The sequence below is a fragment of the Musca autumnalis genome, unplaced genomic scaffold (assembly GCF_047663935.1).
Source record: "Musca autumnalis isolate F117 unplaced genomic scaffold, ASM4766393v1 scaffold_5, whole genome shotgun sequence".
Lineage (NCBI taxonomy): Eukaryota > Metazoa > Arthropoda > Insecta > Diptera > Muscidae > Musca > Musca autumnalis.
The window spans coordinates 29,541,332-29,556,219 of NW_027412088.1; the positions used below are offsets into that span (position 1 = coordinate 29,541,332).

At 7.6% G+C, this 14,888-nt stretch overlaps 1 protein-coding gene across 3 annotated transcripts in view; it reads left to right on the plus strand.

The window, feature by feature from the left end:
* The window catches only part of LOC141406407 (uncharacterized), a 122,364-nt gene that overhangs the window by 66,115 nt on the left and 41,361 nt on the right, over positions 1-14,888 (plus strand). The window contains exon 1 of one of the 3 annotated variants that reach the window (XM_073991767.1): positions 13,995-14,490. The exons of the other annotated variants lie outside the window; for them this stretch is intronic. The gene's annotated coding sequence lies outside the window, so the exon portion shown is untranslated. Of the gene's footprint in view, positions 1-13,994; positions 14,491-14,888 lie in introns of those variants that run through there. 3 annotated transcript variants of the gene reach the window in all.

Below are 14,888 nucleotides of genomic sequence, written 5' to 3' on the forward strand. Positions count from 1 at the left end.
AAATATAAAATATAAAATATAAAATATAAAATATAAAATATAAAATATAAAATATAAAATATAAAATATAAAATATAAAATATAAAATATAAAATATAAAATATAAAATATAAAATATAAAATATAAAATATAAAATATAAAATATAAAATATAAAATATAAAATATAAAATATAAAATATAAAATATAAAATATAAAATATAAAATATAAAATATAAAATATAAAATATAAAATATAAAATATAAAATATAAAATATAAAATATAAAATATAAAATATAAAATATAAAATATAAAATATAAAATATAAAATATAAAATATAAAATATAAAATATAAAATATAAAATATAAAATATAAAATATAAAATATAAAATATAAAATATAAAATATAAAATATAAAATATAAAATATAAAATATAAAATATAAAATATAAAATATAAAATATAAAATATAAAATATAAAATATAAAATATAAAATATAAAATATAAAATATAAAATATAAAATATAAAATATAAAATATAAAATATAAAATATAAAATATAAAATATAAAATATAAAATATAAAATATAAAATATAAAATATAAAATATAAAATATAAAATATAAAATATAAAATATAAAATATAAAATATAAAATATAAAATATAAAATATAAAATATAAAATATAAAATATAAAATATAAAATATAAAATATAAAATATAAAATATAAAATATAAAATATAAAATATAAAATATAAAATATAAAATATAAAATATAAAATATAAAATATAAAATATAAAATATAAAATATAAAATATAAAATATAAAATATAAAATATAAAATATAAAATATAAAATATAAAATATAAAATATAAAATATAAAATATAAAATATAAAATATAAAATATAAAATATAAAATATAAAATATAAAATATAAAATATAAAATATAAAATATAAAATATAAAATATAAAATATAAAATATAAAATATAAAATATAAAATATAAAATATAAAATATAAAATATAAAATATAAAATATAAAATATAAAATATAAAATATAAAATATAAAATATAAAATATAAAATATAAAATATAAAATATAAAATATAAAATATAAAATATAAAATATAAAATATAAAATATAAAATATAAAATATAAAATATAAAATATAAAATATAAAATATAAAATATAAAATATAAAATATAAAATATAAAATATAAAATATAAAATATAAAATATAAAATATAAAATATAAAATATAAAATATAAAATATAAAATATAAAATATAAAATATAAAATATAAAATATAAAATATAAAATATAAAATATAAAATATAAAATATAAAATATAAAATATAAAATATAAAATATAAAATATAAAATATAAAATATAAAATATAAAATATAAAATATAAAATATAAAATATAAAATATAAAATATAAAATATAAAATATAAAATATAAAATATAAAATATAAAATATAAAATATAAAATATAAAATATAAAATATAAAATATAAAATATAAAATATAAAATATAAAATATAAAATATAAAATATAAAATATAAAATATAAAATATAAAATATAAAATATAAAATATAAAATATAAAATATAAAATATAAAATATAAAATATAAAATATAAAATATAAAATATAAAATATAAAATATAAAATATAAAATATAAAATATAAAATATAAAATATAAAATATAAAATATAAAATATAAAATATAAAATATAAAATATAAAATATAAAATATAAAATATAAAATATAAAATATAAAATATAAAATATAAAATATAAAATATAAAATATAAAATATAAAATATAAAATATAAAATATAAAATATAAAATATAAAATATAAAATATAAAATATAAAATATAAAATATAAAATATAAAATATAAAATATAAAATATAAAATATAAAATATAAAATATAAAATATAAAATATAAAATATAAAATATAAAATATAAAATATAAAATATAAAATATAAAATATAAAATATAAAATATAAAATATAAAATATAAAATATAAAATATAAAATATAAAATATAAAATATAAAATATAAAATATAAAATATAAAATATAAAATATAAAATATAAAATATAAAATATAAAATATAAAATATAAAATATAAAATATAAAATATAAAATATAAAATATAAAATATAAAATATAAAATATAAAATATAAAATATAAAATATAAAATATAAAATATAAAATATAAAATATAAAATATAAAATATAAAATATAAAATATAAAATATAAAATATAAAATATAAAATATAAAATATAAAATATAAAATATAAAATATAAAATATAAAATATAAAATATAAAATATAAAATATAAAATATAAAATATAAAATATAAAATATAAAATATAAAATATAAAATATAAAATATAAAATATAAAATATAAAATATAAAATATAAAATATAAAATATAAAATATAAAATATAAAATATAAAATATAAAATATAAAATATAAAATATAAAATATAAAATATAAAATATAAAATATAAAATATAAAATATAAAATATAAAATATAAAATATAAAATATAAAATATAAAATATAAAATATAAAATATAAAATATAAAATATAAAATATAAAATATAAAATATAAAATATAAAATATAAAATATAAAATATAAAATATAAAATATAAAATATAAAATATAAAATATAAAATATAAAATATAAAATATAAAATATAAAATATAAAATATAAAATATAAAATATAAAATATAAAATATAAAATATAAAATATAAAATATAAAATATAAAATATAAAATATAAAATATAAAATATAAAATATAAAATATAAAATATAAAATATAAAATATAAAATATAAAATATAAAATATAAAATATAAAATATAAAATATAAAATATAAAATATAAAATATAAAATATAAAATATAAAATATAAAATATAAAATATAAAATATAAAATATAAAATATAAAATATAAAATATAAAATATAAAATATAAAATATAAAATATAAAATATAAAATATAAAATATAAAATATAAAATATAAAATATAAAATATAAAATATAAAATATAAAATATAAAATATAAAATATAAAATATAAAATATAAAATATAAAATATAAAATATAAAATATAAAATATAAAATATAAAATATAAAATATAAAATATAAAATATAAAATATAAAATATAAAATATAAAATATAAAATATAAAATATAAAATATAAAATATAAAATATAAAATATAAAATATAAAATATAAAATATAAAATATAAAATATAAAATATAAAATATAAAATATAAAATATAAAATATAAAATATAAAATATAAAATATAAAATATAAAATATAAAATATAAAATATAAAATATAAAATATAAAATATAAAATATAAAATATAAAATATAAAATATAAAATATAAAATATAAAATATAAAATATAAAATATAAAATATAAAATATAAAATATAAAATATAAAATATAAAATATAAAATATAAAATATAAAATATAAAATATAAAATATAAAATATAAAATATAAAATATAAAATATAAAATATAAAATATAAAATATAAAATATAAAATATAAAATATAAAATATAAAATATAAAATATAAAATATAAAATATAAAATATAAAATATAAAATATAAAATATAAAATATAAAATATAAAATATAAAATATAAAATATAAAATATAAAATATAAAATATAAAATATAAAATATAAAATATAAAATATAAAATATAAAATATAAAATATAAAATATAAAATATAAAATATAAAATATAAAATATAAAATATAAAATATAAAATATAAAATATAAAATATAAAATATAAAATATAAAATATAAAATATAAAATATAAAATATAAAATATAAAATATAAAATATAAAATATAAAATATAAAATATAAAATATAAAATATAAAATATAAAATATAAAATATAAAATATAAAATATAAAATATAAAATATAAAATATAAAATATAAAATATAAAATATAAAATATAAAATATAAAATATAAAATATAAAATATAAAATATAAAATATAAAATATAAAATATAAAATATAAAATATAAAATATAAAATATAAAATATAAAATATAAAATATAAAATATAAAATATAAAATATAAAATATAAAATATAAAATATAAAATATAAAATATAAAATATAAAATATAAAATATAAAATATAAAATATAAAATATAAAATATCTATATATATAAAAGAGCTTAGTGATAAGTGAGTGAGTGAGTGAGTGAGTGACATGTATATCATCGCCCAGACGAAACCGCTGAAGCTAGAAAGCTGAAATTTTGACTGTGGGTTGCTGTCGGTGGGTAGGTGTGAGATAAGGCTGGGTTTTTGGAAATTCGACCTAGAAGGGTACGAAAAGTACTAAAAGGTACTAAATATGGTACCCATTGTATTAGGCAAACGGCAAGAGCTAGAGTTCTGAAATTTGGAATGGATATCACTGATGGATAGTTAGAAAGATATACCAAAGGGTTTTTGGAAATTCGATCTCTAAGTGTACGAAAAGTACTAAATTTAGTACCAATTGTATATTTTGAACGGATTTAGCTAGAAACTTGGAGTTTGGTATGGAAGTAAAGGTTGGGAAGTGGTGTTTTTAAAAAAAGAAATGGTTTATGAAATTAGTACTCATGTGTACGAAAAGTACTAAATGGAACTAAATTTAGTACAATTTGGGTTTGGGTGAAAGGTTAGAGCTGGAAACCTGAAATTTGGAATTAAGATTACTGACGGAGTATTGGATTGAGATATGGGGGTAGTTTTGGAAATTCGTACATATGTATACGAAAAGTACTAAATGGTACTAAATTTAGTACAACTTGGATTTGGGTGATCGGAAAGAGCTAGAAACCTGAAATTTGGAATTAAGGTTACTGTTGGAGTGTAGGATTGAGGTAGTTTTGAACATTCGTACTTAAGAGTACGAAAAGTACTAAATTTGGTACAATTTAGATTAAGATGAACGGATAGTGCTAGAATCCTGAAATTTGGAATTAAGATTACTGACGGAGTATTGGATTGAGATATGGGGGTAGTTTTGGAAATTCGTACTTATGTATACGAAAAGTACTAAATGGTACTAAATTTAGTACAACTTGGATTTGGGTGAAAGGATAGAGGTAGAGACCTGAAATTTGGAATACGGAATTTGAAATTAAGGTTACTGTTGGAGTGAGGGATTGAGGTAGTTTTGGAAATTCGTACTTAAGGGTACGAAAAGTACTAAATTTGGTACAATCTAGATTTAGATGAACGGATAGTGCTGGAAACCTGAAATTTGGAATTAAGATTACTGTTGGAGTGTAGGATTGAGGTAGTTTGGGAAATTCGTACTTATTGGTACAGAAAGTACTAAATTTGGTACAATAAGGAAGTGATTGAAAGGATAGGCCTGGAAACCTGAAATTTGGAGTTAAGGTTACTGTTGGAGTGTAGGATTGAAGAAGATTTGGAAATTCGTAATTATGGGTACGAAAAGTACTAAATGACTCCACATTTCATACAATTAAATTTGGGTGAACGGATAGCGCTGGAATTCTGAAATTTAGAATTACGATTACAGTTGCAGTGTAACTTATGGGTACGAAAAGTATTAAATTTCGTACAATTTAGACTTGGTTGAACGTTTAGAGCTGGAATCCTGATATTAGGAATTTAAATTACTGATAAAATGAAGAATTGAGGGAGTTTTGAAAAATCGTACTTATGGGTACGAACAGAAACTGCTGGAATCCTGATATTTGAAATTAAGATTTTTGTTGTTATTGTGTATAATCGTCAGTGAAGGGTTGAGGGATGTGGTTGTCAAAAATACGTATCATGGTACTCAATTTGTTGTTGGGTGTAGGGACAGAGCTGGAATCTGTATTTTTAGAGTTAGGGTGAGTATTGGTGTGTAACGTTGGTATATTTACGAAAAGTACTAAAGAAGTGTAAATGTTGTATCGGGTGTAGGATCGGGTGGAATTCTAAAATTTGTTCTTAGAGTCACTGTTGGTATGCGGGGCTAAGATATGGAGATGGTTTTTGAAATGCATTCTATAAAAAGTACTAAATGGTACAGAATTTGATATAATTTGTTATTGTGTAAAGGGGTTAGCAGGAATTTTTGAAATTTTAGGAGGAGGTTTCGCAAATTAGCAAATACTGAAATACATTTTGATATCACAAATTCCGAAACTATCACATGTTCGGTTGGAAAACGTGGATACAATTTTTAAACTACCCACACCGTTGTAGTGGAACGTGAACTGAAATTTAAAATATTGACGTGTAGGATGCGATACGGTATTTCCTTTTTTTAAATTCGATCTAAAGGTGTACGAACAGTATTTAAATGAAATTAAACATCAATTAAAATAGCTATTGGTACATCAAAATTTTAAGTGTTTACCATTTTCATATTAAATATTGTTTATTTGTATTTCTTCCCTTTCCGCATACGAAGTAGCGGGCATTTTGCTAGTAAAATATAAAATATAAAATATAAAATATAAAATATAAAATATAAAATATAAAATATAAAATATAAAATATAAAATATAAAATATAAAATATAAAATATAAAATATAAAATATAAAATATAAAATATAAAATATAAAATATAAAATATAAAATATAAAATATAAAATATAAAATATAAAATATAAAATATAAAATATAAAATATAAAATATAAAATATAAAATATAAAATATAAAATATAAAATATAAAATATAAAATATAAAATATAAAATATAAAATATAAAATATAAAATATAAAATATAAAATATAAAATATAAAATATAAAATATAAAATATAAAATATAAAATATAAAATATAAAATATAAAATATAAAATATAAAATATAAAATATAAAATATAAAATATAAAATATAAAATATAAAATATAAAATATAAAATATAAAATATAAAATATAAAATATAAAATATAAAATATAAAATATAAAATATAAAATATAAAATATAAAATATAAAATATAAAATATAAAATATAAAATATAAAATATAAAATATAAAATATAAAATATAAAATATAAAATATAAAATATAAAATATAAAATATAAAATATAAAATATAAAATATAAAATATAAAATATAAAATATAAAATATAAAATATAAAATATAAAATATAAAATATAAAATATAAAATATAAAATATAAAATATAAAATATAAAATATAAAATATAAAATATAAAATATAAAATATAAAATATAAAATATAAAATATAAAATATAAAATATAAAATATAAAATATAAAATATAAAATATAAAATATAAAATATAAAATATAAAATATAAAATATAAAATATAAAATATAAAATATAAAATATAAAATATAAAATATAAAATATAAAATATAAAATATAAAATATAAAATATAAAATATAAAATATAAAATATAAAATATAAAATATAAAATATAAAATATAAAATATAAAATATAAAATATAAAATATAAAATATAAAATATAAAATATAAAATATAAAATATAAAATATAAAATATAAAATATAAAATATAAAATATAAAATATAAAATATAAAATATAAAATATAAAATATAAAATATAAAATATAAAATATAAAATATAAAATATAAAATATAAAATATAAAATATAAAATATAAAATATAAAATATAAAATATAAAATATAAAATATAAAATATAAAATATAAAATATAAAATATAAAATATAAAATATAAAATATAAAATATAAAATATAAAATATAAAATATAAAATATAAAATATAAAATATAAAATATAAAATATAAAATATAAAATATAAAATATAAAATATAAAATATAAAATATAAAATATAAAATATAAAATATAAAATATAAAATATAAAATATAAAATATAAAATATAAAATATAAAATATAAAATATAAAATATAAAATATAAAATATAAAATATAAAATATAAAATATAAAATATAAAATATAAAATATAAAATATAAAATATAAAATATAAAATATAAAATATAAAATATAAAATATAAAATATAAAATATAAAATATAAAATATAAAATATAAAATATAAAATATAAAATATAAAATATAAAATATAAAATATAAAATATAAAATATAAAATATAAAATATAAAATATAAAATATAAAATATAAAATATAAAATATAAAATATAAAATATAAAATATAAAATATAAAATATAAAATATAAAATATAAAATATAAAATATAAAATATAAAATATAAAATATAAAATATAAAATATAAAATATAAAATATAAAATATAAAATATAAAATATAAAATATAAAATATAAAATATAAAATATAAAATATAAAATATAAAATATAAAATATAAAATATAAAATATAAAATATAAAATATAAAATATAAAATATAAAATATAAAATATAAAATATAAAATATAAAATATAAAATATAAAATATAAAATATAAAATATAAAATATAAAATATAAAATATAAAATATAAAATATAAAATATAAAATATAAAATATAAAATATAAAATATAAAATATAAAATATAAAATATAAAATATAAAATATAAAATATAAAATATAAAATATAAAATATAAAATATAAAATATAAAATATAAAATATAAAATATAAAATATAAAATATAAAATATAAAATATAAAATATAAAATATAAAATATAAAATATAAAATATAAAATATAAAATATAAAATATAAAATATAAAATATAAAATATAAAATATAAAATATAAAATATAAAATATAAAATATAAAATATAAAATATAAAATATAAAATATAAAATATAAAATATAAAATATAAAATATAAAATATAAAATATAAAATATAAAATATAAAATATAAAATATAAAATATAAAATATAAAATATAAAATATAAAATATAAAATATAAAATATAAAATATAAAATATAAAATATAAAATATAAAATATAAAATATAAAATATAAAATATAAAATATAAAATATAAAATATAAAATATAAAATATAAAATATAAAATATAAAATATAAAATATAAAATATAAAATATAAAATATAAAATATAAAATATAAAATATAAAATATAAAATATAAAATATAAAATATAAAATATAAAATATAAAATATAAAATATAAAATATAAAATATAAAATATAAAATATAAAATATAAAATATAAAATATAAAATATAAAATATAAAATATAAAATATAAAATATAAAATATAAAATATAAAATATAAAATATAAAATATAAAATATAAAATATAAAATATAAAATATAAAATATAAAATATAAAATATAAAATATAAAATATAAAATATAAAATATAAAATATAAAATATAAAATATAAAATATAAAATATAAAATATAAAATATAAAATATAAAATATAAAATATAAAATATAAAATATAAAATATAAAATATAAAATATAAAATATAAAATATAAAATATAAAATATAAAATATAAAATATAAAATATAAAATATAAAATATAAAATATAAAATATAAAATATAAAATATAAAATATAAAATATAAAATATAAAATATAAAATATAAAATATAAAATATAAAATATAAAATATAAAATATAAAATATAAAATATAAAATATAAAATATAAAATATAAAATATAAAATATAAAATATAAAATATAAAATATAAAATATAAAATATAAAATATAAAATATAAAATATAAAATATAAAATATAAAATATAAAATATAAAATATAAAATATAAAATATAAAATATAAAATATAAAATATAAAATATAAAATATAAAATATAAAATATAAAATATAAAATATAAAATATAAAATATAAAATATAAAATATAAAATATAAAATATAAAATATAAAATATAAAATATAAAATATAAAATATAAAATATAAAATATAAAATATAAAATATAAAATATAAAATATAAAATATAAAATATAAAATATAAAATATAAAATATAAAATATAAAATATAAAATATAAAATATAAAATATAAAATATAAAATATAAAATATAAAATATAAAATATAAAATATAAAATATAAAATATAAAATATAAAATATAAAATATAAAATATAAAATATAAAATATAAAATATAAAATATAAAATATAAAATATAAAATATAAAATATAAAATATAAAATATAAAATATAAAATATAAAATATAAAATATAAAATATAAAATATAAAATATAAAATATAAAATATAAAATATAAAATATAAAATATAAAATATAAAATATAAAATATAAAATATAAAATATAAAATATAAAATATAAAATATAAAATATAAAATATAAAATATAAAATATAAAATATAAAATATAAAATATAAAATATAAAATATAAAATATAAAATATAAAATATAAAATATAAAATATAAAATATAAAATATAAAATATAAAATATAAAATATAAAATATAAAATATAAAATATAAAATATAAAATATAAAATATAAAATATAAAATATAAAATATAAAATATAAAATATAAAATATAAAATATAAAATATAAAATATAAAATATAAAATATAAAATATAAAATATAAAATATAAAATATAAAATATAAAATATAAAATATAAAATATAAAATATAAAATATAAAATATAAAATATAAAATATAAAATATAAAATATAAAATATAAAATATAAAATATAAAATATAAAATATAAAATATAAAATATAAAATATAAAATATAAAATATAAAATATAAAATATAAAATATAAAATATAAAATATAAAATATAAAATATAAAATATAAAATATAAAATATAAAATATAAAATATAAAATATAAAATATAAAATATAAAATATAAAATATAAAATATAAAATATAAAATATAAAATATAAAATATAAAATATAAAATATAAAATATAAAATATAAAATATAAAATATAAAATATAAAATATAAAATATAAAATATAAAATATAAAATATAAAATATAAAATATAAAATATAAAATATAAAATATAAAATATAAAATATAAAATATAAAATATAAAATATAAAATATAAAATATAAAATATAAAATATAAAATATAAAATATAAAATATAAAATATAAAATATAAAATATAAAATATAAAATATAAAATATAAAATATAAAATATAAAATATAAAATATAAAATATAAAATATAAAATATAAAATATAAAATATAAAATATAAAATATAAAATATAAAATATAAAATATAAAATATAAAATATAAAATATAAAATATAAAATATAAAATATAAAATATAAAATATAAAATATAAAATATAAAATATAAAATATAAAATATAAAATATAAAATATAAAATATAAAATATAAAATATAAAATATAAAATATAAAATATAAAATATAAAATATAAAATATAAAATATAAAATATAAAATATAAAATATAAAATATAAAATATAAAATATAAAATATAAAATATAAAATATAAAATATAAAATATAAAATATAAAATATAAAATATAAAATATAAAATATAAAATATAAAATATAAAATATAAAATATAAAATATAAAATATAAAATATAAAATATAAAATATAAAATATAAAATATAAAATATAAAATATAAAATATAAAATATAAAATATAAAATATAAAATATAAAATATAAAATATAAAATATAAAATATAAAATATAAAATATAAAATATAAAATATAAAATATAAAATATAAAATATAAAATATAAAATATAAAATATAAAATATAAAATATAAAATATAAAATATAAAATATAAAATATAAAATATAAAATATAAAATATAAAATATAAAATATAAAATATAAAATATAAAATATAAAATATAAAATATAAAATATAAAATATAAAATATAAAATATAAAATATAAAATATAAAATATAAAATATAAAATATAAAATATAAAATATAAAATATAAAATATAAAATATAAAATATAAAATATAAAATATAAAATATAAAATATAAAATATAAAATATAAAATATAAAATATAAAATATAAAATATAAAATATAAAATATAAAATATAAAATATAAAATATAAAATATAAAATATAAAATATAAAATATAAAATATAAAATATAAAATATAAAATATAAAATATAAAATATAAAATATAAAATATAAAATATAAAATATAAAATATAAAATATAAAATATAAAATATAAAATATAAAATATAAAATATAAAATATAAAATATAAAATATAAAATATAAAATATAAAATATAAAATATAAAATATAAAATATAAAATATAAAATATAAAATATAAAATATAAAATATAAAATATAAAATATAAAATATAAAATATAAAATATAAAATATAAAATATAAAATATAAAATATAAAATATAAAATATAAAATATAAAATATAAAATATAAAATATAAAATATAAAATATAAAATATAAAATATAAAATATAAAATATAAAATATAAAATATAAAATATAAAATATAAAATATAAAATATAAAATATAAAATATAAAATATAAAATATAAAATATAAAATATAAAATATAAAATATAAAATATAAAATATAAAATATAAAATATAAAATATAAAATATAAAATATAAAATATAAAATATAAAATATAAAATATAAAATATAAAATATAAAATATAAAATATAAAATATAAAATATAAAATATAAAATATAAAATATAAAATATAAAATATAAAATATAAAATATAAAATATAAAATATAAAATATAAAATATAAAATATAAAATATAAAATATAAAATATAAAATATAAAATATAAAATATAAAATATAAAATATAAAATATAAAATATAAAATATAAAATATAAAATATAAAATATAAAATATAAAATATAAAATATAAAATATAAAATATAAAATATAAAATATAAAATATAAAATATAAAATATAAAATATAAAATATAAAATATAAAATATAAAATATAAAATATAAAATATAAAATATAAAATATAAAATATAAAATATAAAATATAAAATATAAAATATAAAATATAAAATATAAAATATAAAATATAAAATATAAAATATAAAATATAAAATATAAAATATAAAATATAAAATATAAAATATAAAATATAAAATATAAAATATAAAATATAAAATATAAAATATAAAATATAAAATATAAAATATAAAATATAAAATATAAAATATAAAATATAAAATATAAAATATAAAATATAAAATATAAAATATAAAATATAAAATATAAAATATAAAATATAAAATATAAAATATAAAATATAAAATATAAAATATAAAATATAAAATATAAAATATAAAATATAAAATATAAAATATAAAATATAAAATATAAAATATAAAATATAAAATATAAAATATAAAATATAAAATATAAAATATAAAATATAAAATATAAAATATAAAATATAAAATATAAAATATAAAATATAAAATATAAAATATAAAATATAAAATATAAAATATAAAATATAAAATATAAAATATAAAATATAAAATATAAAATATAAAATATAAAATATAAAATATAAAATATAAAATATAAAATATAAAATATAAAATATAAAATATAAAATATAAAATATAAAATATAAAATATAAAATATAAAATATAAAATATAAAATATAAAATATAAAATATAAAATATAAAATATAAAATATAAAATATAAAATATAAAATATAAAATATAAAAAATAAAATATAAAATATAAAATATAAAATATAAAATATTTATTTTTTTGCATTTTCATTTTAGTCGTTAAAGACTACTGACACTTTTAAAATTCCTTTTTGTTCATTACGTCCCAATGTACACATATGAGTTTATTTAGCTTATACGAAATACATAGAAAAAAAGCCATATTCAATAGTAAATAACAAACGTTGAGCGGCATTCAGCTTTGTGAATAATTCCATGTAATTTGTTTGATTTTCTAGGTAATCTGAAAATAATTACAGAGAAATGCAATTCAGGTTGAGGAGAAAAATTTCAGAAACAAAAAACTTTTTTTTTGCGAAGTTTAGACAATCACAGTGCCAGACACTACCCGGATATTAATCAAAATGAAGATATTATATTATAAAAGATAATTTTGATTTTGGTATTTGAGGTTTAGATATGTAGGAAAGTAATGATCGTAATTCTCTCTATAAATAAATAGAAATAAGATTGTAATAAATTGTGGTGTGTCTACAACCCAAATATTGCCCGAACTCAAAAAAGAAACGATTTTGCTGAGTATGCAGTTTCCGTTGTCTACGAAATTGATTGACTTCCCAATTAAAAAATCTCGAAGAAGTCGTTTTTAAGTTATGACCGGTACATAACTATAATTATACCCAATCATTGCATCAAATATCGCGATTTATTTATCGTCCATAAGTCCATATCTTCTATTCAAAGATTTTTGGAATAACAAACATTGTACGAGGTAAGGTTAATTCAATGCAAACAAGTGTTAAGATTATTTCATTTTGAATTGAGATCTTCTTTGCATTTGACTAATCTTAAGACAAGTTTTAATATAAGTTCTTATTCACATATAAATCATATTGACTTTGATTTATTAATAACACAGTGCAACACAAAAAACATAAGAAAAAGTGTTTTCTCGGCGTGTTAGCGTTCAGAGCCAAACACACAACTTCCGAAGGCTGCGCGGAAAGTCATACAGGTTGAATTTGAAAAAAGCTCATCATTGTAAAAACAACTTGCATTTGAGAAATGAAAAGTTTGATGACAGAGAAGCCACTCCACAGCCGATATGTCTGATCAGCTGCTACCAACAGCGAAACATGTCACTTGCAAAAAATCATCGGTCACTAAGCT